A 13,151-nucleotide genomic window follows, 5' to 3' on the forward strand; every position below is an offset into this window, starting at 1 on the left:
TACTTTGCTCTTTCACCCCGTGTGCAGCATGTTATTAAAAAAAGACATGAAACGCGTTAAACATGTCTTCTGTTTACATTCTACCATTACAATGAATGAGTCAGCTCGCTGCCTGTCACAGCATCCTGTCACCTGTAAATGTAGATACCCTGCACGCTGCTGCCAGGCTCCTCTCCTATATGCTGGACATTATACAGCACGGCATCGTGGCACTTCTCCCTGTATATTACACGGTCTCCTCATTGTGTATGGCCTGTACGCCGCATATTATACTGAACAGCCTGATGACTAACCTCCCCTATGGCCTGTACACTGCATCCATGTGCCTCTCCTAGTACACGGCCTATATACTGGCCATCACAGTGCACAGCATCACATGCATGGAAGATGTACTAAGTACAGTAGGCGCTTCCTATAAGATGGCCTGGAAAGCAATCAGGCAACAACCAGGCCACCATGCTATCATAAGACTGCCAATATATCTTCTTACAAAGCAGCAGAGCAAAAGGAAATGAAGTCACCCAAGATACAGAAAGATTCTAACTGTCTACAAGAACATCAGCATGGAGGACAACGGCAAAACCCGACCAAAGAAGGCCAACTGGTGTGCAGAGTGAAGACCTCCACACCAGGATAATACTGCCCTACAGGACTAGAGAGAGGGATGGGGGAGGGCAGGGAGTAGGCCGCAGAACTAGTATGGGGGGTTGGGTGCTGTCAGGGAGGAGGCCACAGGACCAGTAAGGTAGGGGGGCAGGGGTATGGGTGCTGTCAGGAAGGAGGCCACAGGACCAGTGGGGGGTGGGGTGCTGTCAGGGAGGAGGCCACAGGACCAGTAAGGTAGGGGGGCAGGGGTATGGGTGCTGTCAGGGAGGAGGCCACAGAACTAGTATGAGGGGGTTGGGTGCTGTCAGGGAGGAGGCCACAGGACCAGTAAGGTAGGGGGGCAGGGGTATGGGTGCTGTCAGGGAGGAGGCCACAGGATCACTATGTGTGGGGGTGTAGGGGTGCTGTCAGGGAGGAGGCCACGGGACCACTATGTGGGGGGGGTGCTATCAGGGAGGAGGCCACAGGACCACTATGTGTGGGGGTGTAGGGGTGCTGTCAGGGAGGCGGCCACGGGACCACTATGTGTGGGGGTGTAGGGGTGCTGTCAGGAAGGGAGACCACAGGACCAGTATATGTCAGGGATGGGGGTTTAGGGGTGCTGTCAGGGAGGGGGGCCACAGGACCCGTATATGTGGGGTTGGGGCTGTCAGGGAGGGGGCCACACGACCAGTATATGTGGGGGATGGGGGTTTAGGGGTGCTGTCAGGGAGGGGGGGCCACAGGACCAGTATATGTCAGGGATGGGGGTTTAGGGGTGCTGTCAGGGAGGGGGGCCACAGGACCAGTATGTGTGAGGGTTGGGGCTGTCAGGGAGGGGGCCACACGACCAGTATATGTGGGGGATGGGGGTTTAGGGGTGCTGTCAGGGAGGGGGAGGGGCCACAGGACCAGTATATGTGGGGGATGGGGCCACAGGACCAGTATATGTGGGGGATGGGGGTTTAGGGGTGCTGTCAGGGAGGGGGGGGGGCACAGGACCAGTATATGTGGGGGATGGGGCTGTCAGGGTGGGGGCCACAGGACCAGTATATGTGGGGGATGGGGCTGTCAGGGTGGGGGCCACAGGACCAGTATATGTGGGGGATGGGGCTGTCAGGGTGGGGGCCACAGGACCGGTATATGTGGGGGATGGGGCTGTCAGGGTGGGGGCCACAGGACCGGTATATGTGAGGGATGGGGCTGTCAGGGTGGGGGCCACAGGACCGGTATATGTGAGGGATGGGGCTGTCAGGGTGGGGGCCACAGGACCGGTATATGTGAGGGATGGGGCTGTCAGGGAGGGGGCCACAGGACCGGTATATGTGAGGGATGGGGCTGTCAGGGAGGGGGCCACAGGACCAGTATATGTGGGGGATGGGGCTGTCAGGGAGGGGGCCACAGGACCAGTATATGTGGGGGATGGGGCTGTCAGGGAGGGGGCCACAGGACCGGTATATGTGAGGGATGGGGCTGTCAGGGTGGGGGCCACAGGACCAGTATATGTGGGGGATGGGGCTGTCAGGGTGGGGGCCACAGGACCGGTATGAGAGGGTGGGGTGGGGGCAGTCAGCCAGGGACCACGGGATAAGGATGTAGCTATCAGAGAGGAGACCACAGGACCGGTGTAAGGAGAAGTGCAGCACCAGTATAGGAGGAGGCTGCCGTCAGTCACGGCGCAGTAGACCGGCCGGGTGCAGTCAGTCCGGGAGTGAGAGGAGACTCCGGGGACAGTACGATGGAGACAGTCATACACTTACTAGTGACACTGGCACCCCTCTCTCTCCTGAGGCGGACACAACCCGACAGTCACAGCGATAAATCACGGCTCCTCACTGACAAGACACACGGCCGCCACCGTTAGAGCCCGCAGAAAGCTCCAGAGACCGGCCGCTCCCCCTCACCAAGGCCACTGACAGACCGCCTGGCCAACCAATCGCAAGTGACGTTAAAACGCTAGCCGGTTATCTCAGCCAATAGTTAAGCACAATACGGCCAAAGGGCGGGAACAGGAGCGGCACAATGTCCAAGTATGATCCAATCAAAATGTCAGAAAAACTCCTTATGCCGCAGCTGGCCTGGAGGAGGGACTTGGACAGACAGGCGGATAACGGACAGGGCATCCAGCCAATCAGCAGCCTATAGTGAGGCGCCTTGAGCCAGTAGAAGCTCGGGGAATGTCTGCTTCTTCTAAATACCGCATCCGGCACTTGAGAGCGAGGCTAGTGACACTGATCAGAACAGGGCTTGTCTGATGCGGTTCCTTCATGTAGAGACTTTGCAGCTATAAAGTCGCCAACTTCAGTCAGCAGGCTGCCAGCCAATCAGAATCAAGGAGGGGTCGTGATTGACAGGCGAATGCGTCATGTCTAACCAATAGCACGGCGTGGCAAGGGCGTGGCTGTCGGACCAAGGTTTTCCCGCTGGATTTCTGTGAGGCGGCGGATGAGGGAAAGTGGTGATGACCTTCCCTCACTGGCTGAGCTCAGTAGTCCAGTGTCCTGTCATGGCAGGGTTCTATCATAGAACTCAAGCTGCTACAATATTGTATTCCCATTCTTCCTTTCTGTTCCTGGGAAAGCTGGGTGATAGCCAGGCCATATAACTGCTGTTCCAACATCAGAGTCCTTGCACGCACAACACAATCTTACCGGTCTGAAATCAAAATCTCCTCACAGTGCAATAAAATAATATTCTCACAAGAAAACGGATTACATTTAGGACGCAACGAAGAAATAATGTAGATGTACGGGGTGGGCCACGGAAAAGTAGCCCAATGGGCCGCTGTTACATAAGCGTATGCGTACCTGCGTGCGCATGAGCGTAGCTTTTTGCGGAATCTTTTGTGCGTGCTTAGGCGTATCGTACTGCACTTTTTCTGCACGCAAGAGCATGTGACGGGGCGCGGGGCAAAAAAACGGCAGCAATTGAAATAGCTAATTAGTCTAATGAGTTAGGCCTCATGTCCACAGGCAAATTAACATTTACAATCCGCAGCGTTTCTCCCGCACGCGGATCCGCGCCCCATAGGGATGCATTAGACACCCGCAGGTAGTTAAATACCTGCGGGTGTCATTTTTCCCTGCAGGCACGGGTCCCGCGTGCAGGAAAAAATCCGGACATGCTCTATTTAGATGCGGGTCTCCCATGGGGGCGGCTCCCGCAGGCTTCTATTGAGGCCTATGGAAGCCGTCCGGATCCACGGGAGACCCGCACAAGAATTAAACTCACCTGCTTCCCTTCTTCGCGGCTTGATCTTCTCTCCATTGCGGCCGGATCTTCTTTCTTCGGGCCGGTGGATGTGCCTGGCGCATGCGCGCAGCACGCAGCCGGCGTGCCGAGCACGACCGCCGGGCCGAAGAAAGAAGATCCGGAGCGTGCGGAGAGGTGAGTAATTCTTATTTTCAGCGCTCATGTCCGCGGGGCAGGAGGGACCCGCTACGGATTCTCCATGGACATGAGGCCTTACGGATGTGTTCTGTATTCCTGCGCAATTACACAGTGTTCCGCACATCTCTTAGCACCTATCTTTTCTCCGGATTTACTCGCGAGAAACACGCTTGTGAGAACGAACCCATTGAGATCAATAACTTTGCTTCGTCACATTTTACGAGCGTGAGTTTCACGTACGCAAAAACCTGCACAAACACGTTCATCTGTTTAAGCCCTAGGCGGCAGCATTTAGTGGCGAGGTATCATATGCGTGGCATATATTATAGCTGAAAGCTACGCCACCTCATAATTGGCATAAATTTGTGCTACACTTGTTATTTTGAGGCGTTAATACATCTTCATCCGAATATATATATATTCGTTATATTTGAATTTTTGTACTTCTTATCAAATAATAATGTATGCAAGCGTCGTATTACATATTTTTAAACCTTTTAGAATGACTCATTAAAGGGGATGACTGTCCAGCCTTTGTTTGAACACTTCCACTGAAGGAGAACTCACCACCTCCCATGGTAACCTGTTCCACTCATTGATCACCCTCACTGTCAGAAAGTTTTTTCTAACATCTAATTTGGGTCTCCTCACTTTCAGTTTCATCCCATTGCTTCTAGTCTTTCTTTGTGCAAATGAGAATAGGGCTGATCCCTCTGCAGTGTGACGGCCCTTCAGATATTTGTAGACAGCTATTAAGTCTCCTCTAAGGGTGACTACCCACTAGCGTTTGCGAATTTGCTGCATTTTTTTCCCAGTTGTCTATGGGGCTTTCTAATGTTAAAAAATGCATCGTGGCTAAATCGCAATTTACCGTGAAATCACGATTTTGCGCGATGCGATTTTACATTAACAAGTCCCATAGACCCCCGGAGAAAAAAACGCTGCGAATTTTGCAGTGAAAAAGAACTATAGTGGGTATTCACCCTAAGCCTTCTTTTTTGCAAGCTAAACATTCCCAGTTCCTTTAACCGTTCCTCATAGGACATGATTTGCAGACCGCTCACCATCTTGGTAACTCTTCTCTGCACTTGTTCAAGTTTCTCTATGTCTGAACACAGTATTCCAGATAAGGTCTGACTAAGGAAGAGTAGAGGGGGATAATGACCTCACGTGATCTAGACTCTATGCTTCTCTTAATACATCCCAGAATTGTGTTTGCCTTTTTGGCTGCTGCATCACATTGTTGACTCATGTTCAGTCTATAATCTATTATTATACCCAATCTTTTTCACATGTGCTGCTGCTTAGCCCAATTCTTCCCATTTTGTATATGCTTTTTTCATTTTTCTTGCCCAGATGTAGGACTTTGCATTTCTCCTTGTTAAATACCATTTTATTAGTCACCACCCACTGTTCTTCTTGAATATTCTCTCTCTCTTATCTAGTGTTAGCTAACCCTCCTAGCTTTGTGTCATTGGCAAATATGATTAGTTTCCCATCACTTCCCTCCTCCAGATCATTTATAAAAATGTTGAACAACACTGCGCCTAGGACAGAGCCTTGTGGTACCCCACTTGATACATTCTTCCACGTGGATGTGCAGTCATTTATGACTCTTTGACTACGATCACTCAGCCAGTTGTGAATCCACCTAACAGTTGCCTTGTCAATCCCATATTTGGGCATTTTTTCAATAAGTATGGTATGAGATACTTTGTCAAATGGTTTACTAAAGTCAAGAGATACTATATCCACTGCATTTCCCTGATCAACCCAGTCGGTGATTCTGTCATAGAAGGAAATTAGATTCGTCTGGCATGACTTGTTTGTTACAAATCCATGCTGGATCTGGTTAATTACTCCATTTTTATCTAAGTACTTGCATACATGCTGTTTAATAATTTGTTCAAAGATCTTTCCCGGTATAGAAGTCAGGCTCACAAGCCTGTAGTTTCCTGGATCCACCTTCTTCCCTTTTTTTGAAGATAGGGACATTTGCCCTTTTCCAATCTTCTGGGACTTCTCCTGTTCTGCAGGAATTTTTAAAGATTATGGCAAGTGGTTCAGCAATTACCTCTGCTGCTTCCTTTAGGCCTCATGTCCACGGGGAAAATCAGGCCCGCTCCGGATTCTCCATGGAGAATCCGTAGCGGGTCCCTCCTGCCCCGCGGACATGAGGCATAAAAATAAGAATTAACTCAACTCTCGCCCGCTCTGGATCTTCCCTTCGCCGCGGCTTCATCTTCTCTCTGTCGCGGCCGGATCTTCTTTCTTTAGCCCGGCGGATGCGCAGGGCACGTCGGTTGCGTGCCCCTCGCATGTGCCGGCCCGAAGAAAAAAGATCTGGCCACGACGGAGAGAAGATGAAGCCGCGGCGAAGGGAAGATCCGGAGCGGGTGAGTAAATTCCGATTTTTGTCTCCCGCGGATCCGGACGGCTTCCATAGGCTTCAATAGAAGCCCGCGGGAGCCGTCCCCACGGGAGACCCGCACGAAAATGGAGCATGGTCCAGATTTTTTCATGCTCCATTTTTAAAAAAATCCCTTTTATTGACGATCCGCGGGTATTTATCTACCCGCGGGTGGTCAATGCATCCCTATGGGGTGCGGATCCGCGGGCAGGAGAAGAGTTAAAATCCGCTGCGGATTTTAATTCTTCTTTTGCCCGTGGACATGAGCCCTAAGTATCCTAGGATGTAATTCATCTGGACCTTAAGACTTGAATTCATTTAAGTTAGCTAAGTGTTCCCTCATCATCTCTCTGCTTACAGACAGCCTGCATTTGACATCCCCCCCCCCCCCCCCCCCAAATCCTTCTTTATTGCTTTTGGTCTCTGTTGCAAGCCTCAATTCATTATTAGCTTTAGCTTTTCGGACACTGGCCCTACAGTTTCTGCAGACCGCATTATATTCTTCTTCAGATATAACCCCTTTTTTTTCATTTGATAAATGTATTTTTCTTCCTTTTTAACATGTCTGCAAGTTCTGTGTTCATCCATCCTGGTCTCTTTAAATGCTTCCCATTCTTCCTTCTTTTAGGGATTGTTAACCATTGTGCTTTGAGAATCTCATTATATTTTCCAACCTTCTTGGACATTTCTGTCCTTAAAGGGGTTGTCTCGCGAAACAAAGTGGGGTTATACACTTCCGTATGGCCATATTAATGCACTTTGTAATATACATTGTGCATTAAATATGAGCCATACAGAAGTTATTCCACTTACCTGCTCCGTTGCTAGCGTCCTCGTCTCCATGGTTCCGTCTAAATTCGCCGGCAGCTTGCTTTTTTAGACGCGCTTGCGCAGTCCGGTCTTCTCCATTCAGCACGAGCCGCTTCAGTGTGCTCCCCGCTACAGCTCTTCTGCGCATGCGCAGACGAGCTGTCACTGCTCGGGAGCGCGCTGGAGCGGCCATTCTGTACCTTCCCCTGTTAGAGGAAGGTGCAGAGCTGCCGAGCTGTCCGGAGAAGCCGCCCAGCTGTCCCGCCGTCCAGCTGTCCTGGTAAGTGATGGGCCGGGGGGGGGCTGCCGCTGCGCCGGGCTGCCGCTGCGATGGGGGGGCTGTCGCTGCGATGGGGGGGCTGTCGCTGCGATGGGGGGGGCTGTCGCTGCGATGGGGGGGGCTGTCGCTGCGCCGGGGGAAGTAGCGCTGGGCCGGGGGGGGGCTGTCGCTGCGCCGGGGGAACTAGCGCTGGGCCGGGGGGGGCTGTCGCTAGGCCGGGGGAACTAGCGCTGGGCCGGGGGGGGCTGTCGCTAGGCCGGGGGAACTAGCGCTGGGCCGGGGGGGGCTGTCGCTGGGCCGGGGGGGGCTGTCGCTAGGCCGGGGGAACTAGCGCTGGGCCGGGGGGGGCTGTCGCTAGGCCGGGGGAACTAGCGCTGGGCCGGGGGGGCTGTCGCTGCGCCGGGGGAACTAGCGCTGGGTCGGGGGGGCTGCCGCTGTGATGGGGGGGGGGGTTGGGGGGGGGCGCCGGTTACCTGCTGCCTGGCGGTGGGTGACTGGTCGGCGGCTGCGGTGGGTCCGGTCGGCGGCTGCGGGGCGTCTGGTTGCCATGGAGACACAGCTGGCAGCGTCTCGGGAGCGCGCACGTCGGGCTGCAGCGAGCGACGGGAAAAGAGCCGGCGGCCATCTTGGGGAAACTTTTATAAGTTGCTGAAACGCTGGAACGGTAAGTACGAACCAGCTAGAAATGTCATTTACAGGGGGGCTTAGTAATGTGTACTTAATGGGGGGGACTGGGCAAAAAAAAAAATTCACTGCTTCCTCGAGACATCTCCTTTAAGAACATCCAGCCATTGGATTCTTCCTACCCTCTTTCTGCGGTCATTAAAATCTGCCTTTTTGAAATCCAACCTTGAGGTCTGGCCTTTTACCTAGAAGTCACCGCCAATACTGCCGGCGGCTGTCAGCTGCGTCCCAGGGTACCGGGAGAGGTGAGAATACCCTTTTTAAAAATTATTTTAGTCCGCTTGCACACGGGCAGATTTGCATTGCGGAATTCAGAGTAGGCATCCGCCTCCGGATTCTGCAGCAAATACCACCCATAATATGCAAGGGAAAAGCGCTTTTTTTTCCTGCACACGAGCAGAAATCAATTGCAATTTTCCACTCGCTGAGGAAAAAAATCGCAGCATGCTCTATATTTAGGCGGATTCCATGCGGGCGGTTTCCGTTAAAGCCAATGGAAGCCGTCCGATCCATGGCCCTTCAGCAATTAGCAAAAGGTTGCGGGATCCGCGTCATTAGCTAGCGACGGCGCAGCAAAATTTGTACTCCGAGTTTGTGCCGGCCGGATCATCCTCAGTACAGATTAAGAAGATTCCGGAGAGGTACGTACGGTCACTGGCCGCACACAGGGTCAGATTCGGCTTCGGGATCCCGCATGCATAATCCAACCCGATCGTGTGCAGGCAGCCTTAGGCACGGTCCAGGTGGGGGATGGGGTTTTGTTCTAATGACAAAACCCCTTTTAAGGGCTCCTTCACACGGGTGTATTTGCACGACGCAGCCCCGAAATCCCTTGGTTGGCAGAACTACTAATTACTTTAAATGCCTCACTAGAGGCACTTACCATTGTTTAGCAGCGCTAGTCTCTGCTAAACTCTCTTCCTCTCCCTTTTACAGATGGCTCCCATAGACTCCCTTAGGAGTCTATGGAGCCTCTAGCGGTTTGTAGTCCAAAGATAGGCCAAGTCCTATGTTTTGACACCGAAATAAATTTTGGGCATTGAAACAATGCGCTTATATAAGTCCTATGTTTTGCGGTCCGATTTTTTGGCGCATAAAAAAAAATCATTTGTCTGAAGGAATCCATTGGAAACCATTGGTTCTAATACTCATAATTTTTTCACATGTGTGGTGGCCCAGTGTTAGGGACCCTCTAATTCTGTGCTTGTCCACTCCATATGGATCTGTCCTTGTGCATTTTTGTGCGTTTGTGTCCACATGGTTGTTGGTTTCTGTGTTAGTCGAGGTGACCCTTGAGGTCAATGTCTTGTGTTAGTGTCACCAATCTTGGTGGAGTCCTCATGACTGTCTCCCTAACCTGCTCTGTGTGATGTGATTGGTAGAGCAGTTGGGAGCGGAGTTAGTTGGTAGAGAGAAGAAGAGGTGTAGTCGGAGGAGGAGGACGTGTGAGCAGAAGGCTGAGGCTCTGACGCTTCTGTCTGGGTTAGCCCTGGACTTGTCTCATTTAGCTTTGAGATGGATCCCCTTTTGGGATTTGAAGTGAGCATCAGTTCTTGGAGTAGGAGTTGGCAGAGAATAATGCACACTACCTCTCCCCAGGACCTTCCATCAGCTCAACTGAGACTGATGTCGCCGGCATCTTAAAAAAAGAGTGAATGTCTAATGCAAGTGTGTTGGAAGGTGGTGAAAGAAAATGCTAGTAATGCTCTGCCAAAGACTGATGCCGTATTGTGTTTGGAAAATCAAAGTTGAAAATATCCAATATCCGCTTTTCTAAAACTACACATTGACTGTGGACTCATCATTTGGTTTTGGCGATTCGCTACTGGAAAGGAGCACTGGCGTCACGTGACCAGTTATCATTTCCCTACTGGCACTGCTACTTTTATCATAGCATGCTGCCGGGCCAGACCGCGGTTTGGGATGTGACAAGAGGAGACAGTAAAGCCATCATGACCCACCATTTTGTTCCCCGCTGTCTCCCTCATCAAAAGGTTGACCCTGGCTGCTGCATGTGCCTATTTAGCGTCAAAATAACGCTCATGGGAAAGAGGCCCAAGAATGGTCTGACTAACCTTGTCCCATTTTTAGGCTTATCTCCACAATCATGTGTTTTGGCAACTCTCAATAAAGGACTTGAATTTTGGCAACAAAGTGCGAGAATTGGCATCCTCTATCCTGTGTAAAGTGTAATTGCTTTACAAATCCCATTTGTCCTTGTGCTGCCATAGGACTATCAGAAAAGTGTAAATTTGCTTACCGAAATTTCTTTTTCCTGAAGCACAATTCTCTCACCCCAAGTTATAATTTAATATTGCTTTACTTTGATGCAGTGATTCTATGTCCTCTGCCTTCCTTATGGGGTAGGCTAATTGATTAATTGATTGATTAGATAATTACGGCTTATTAACCTGTATCTGTTTGGTTGTACCTAAAGAACCTAAGACATTTTATGCTGCCTATGGACTCCAGGAAATAGAAATTTCAGTAAGTAAATTGACACTTTATCGCCAACTGAGCTGCATAAGGTCTTGTTTATTGTGGGATGAGTTGTAATTTCTGTTAGTACCATTTTGGGGTACATGCAAATTTTTTAGCGCATTTTTTGGGAGGTGGATGAGTGAAAAATAGCAATCCTGACAGTTTTTTTTACACCATTCACCATGGGAGATAATGAATAGAGACGAGCGAGCACGCTCGGTTAAGGCAGTTACTCGAGCGAACATCGCTCTTCTCGAGTAACTGCTTACAGATTCGGAGGGGCGGCGGGGGTGAGCGGGGGGTAGCGGCTGGGAGAGAGAGAGATCTCTCTCACTCTCTCCCCCCCTACCGCCCGCCCCCCCCCCCGAATCTGCTCAGACCAGAAAGCAGTTACTCGAGAAGAGCGATGCTCGCTCGAGTAACTGCCTTAACCGAGCGTGCTCGCTCATCTCTAATAATGAGCAATAGTATTTTTATAATGCAGGTCATCACAAATGGGGCCTTACCTATTATGTGCATCTTTTATTTTTTCCATATAAAAAGGAGTTTTTATATGGAAAATGAGCAAGAAGTAGAGCGATGCAAGCTGATGATCTATGCTGTTTGTGGTGTAATTTATTACTATATTTATACACCTAAAATCAGCAGTTGGAATAGGTTTATGTTATTTGAAGGAGGAGGCTGGGTGTGATTTGGCATAGTCAGGGGTGGGGACGGGTCAGGGTTTATAAAAAAAACTGCTTCGGCTTGCATGCCGTCTTTATTGTCCCACTTTCTTCCCCTGTAAAGTTGGGAGGTATGCATCATTACTCTATTCCACTGTGGATTATTTCGGCTGTAAGTAAATGGGGCTTGTTAAAACACCGCTGACTTACATCGCACTGTACACTGCTGCACTAAATAGTGCAGCAACTCCACAATGTGTGAAGAATGAGCTACAGAACATCTCCAGCATTTTACATTACCAGCAGTGGGGATGAGATCTCAAGAAATCTTATCTACACGCTTCAGAGTGTAAACTGAACTGCGGTGTGACTTTTAAATGTTTAAGCATGCCATTTTATGTCTCACGTCCGCGACCGTGTTTTCACTGCGTATAACGCATGCGTTGCACAGATGCGTGATACGCGGTGAGTGGAGTCAATGAAAGTCGATTGACTTTCATTGATCCATGCACACGTGTGTGTAAACACTGCGTATCGATACACGCGAGAAGTAGATCGCAGCATGCTCTGTTTCTCTGCGTACCACGCAGTATGAGGCCCATACATCTGTATAGGCTGTGAATGATACACTGTACATACGCAATACATTGCATATGAGTAGTGTTTTCCTATTAAACAAAATGGGGAATTAAAAAAAAAAAAAAACAGTCACACTGCGCATGTCCGTGTGTGTGTGATATGCGGGCATGCGCAGTGCCCATGCAGGCATACGTGGTCTCTGCCAGCGGAGCATATGTTTACAAAATGGGTAAAACACTGCGGAGAAGCAGCGTATTATGCATATGCGCGTGGACATGAGTCGTTATGGGAAATCGATTGCAATTTTCTGCTGCGATTTTTGTGCATGACCAGCTTCAATTGAAGTCAATGGAAGTCGTCCGTTCCACGGCCATTCTGCAATCATCATTGCAGAATGGCCGCAGGAGCCGCGTCATCGCCATGGTGACGGTGCGGCATCCTCTGTATTGCGCATGTGCGGGCTGGTGCTCCGGCTGGCACATTTGCAGCAGGGGAGCCTGCATCATCGCCATAGCGATACTGGGCATGTGCCGATTTTCCCCGGAGCATATGGATGACATTTCTTGAAATCTTGACCACATTCTGTACTGTAAAATGCTGCAATCCAGCCGACTCCGCTGCAGCATGTTTAAAAGGTGTGGCCATACTGTAAGGCCACTCCCACACATGCGTTCAGTTTAACGCCGCTCGGAACGGAGGCATTTTACCACGATTTTGAGCGGCGTTTTTGAATGCATGTCACGGCGTTTGATAGCACTTTTTAACATACCCCATCATTGTGTGTTAAAAAGTGCAAAAACTTTGATTGATAGAACAGACAGCATTTGAAAATCATTAGAGCGCAGATCTGAGAAGCCCCATTAAAATCAATGGGAGTCTTGTGCTTGTTTGTAGCAAGCACATGGGTTTTTGCAATCCTATCTTTTCTCGTCCGTACTATTAATGGGCGAGATTCCCGCTAATGAAAACGAAACTATTGAAATCAATGCTTTTGTTCTGTCCCGTTATGCGGCCGTGATTATCGCAGCCCTATAACAGGACAAATACACGCCCATGTGCTTAAGTCCTTATTATGAGGTTTGTTTACTGCTATTTCAATGCGGAGGCAGGAAGCGGAGTCCCTGGATACAGATCGCTTTACTTCCTCCATTGAGTTATAACTTGTATAGATGGCAGCTACACGGTAACCAAAGTGACACAGCCGAAAGTATACAGGAACACTGCCATCTCCCCATATGCTGTGCTGTCTATTGCATCGTCTTACGAG

At 50.2% G+C, this 13,151-nt stretch overlaps 1 protein-coding gene across 1 annotated transcript in view; it reads right to left on the reverse strand.

The window, feature by feature from the left end:
* Positions 1–2,504, reverse strand: part of MAP4 (microtubule associated protein 4) — a 113,256-nt gene extending 110,752 nt beyond the window's left edge. Inside the window, exon 1 of the mRNA XM_066585499.1 lies at positions 2,346–2,504. The gene's annotated coding sequence lies outside the window, so the exon portion shown is untranslated. The remainder of the gene's footprint in view (positions 1–2,345) is intronic.
* Positions 2,505–13,151: the final 10,647 nt, after the last annotated feature.

This window comes from Eleutherodactylus coqui, chromosome 12 (genome assembly GCF_035609145.1).
Source record: "Eleutherodactylus coqui strain aEleCoq1 chromosome 12, aEleCoq1.hap1, whole genome shotgun sequence".
Classification (NCBI taxonomy): Eukaryota; Metazoa; Chordata; class Amphibia; order Anura; family Eleutherodactylidae; genus Eleutherodactylus; species Eleutherodactylus coqui.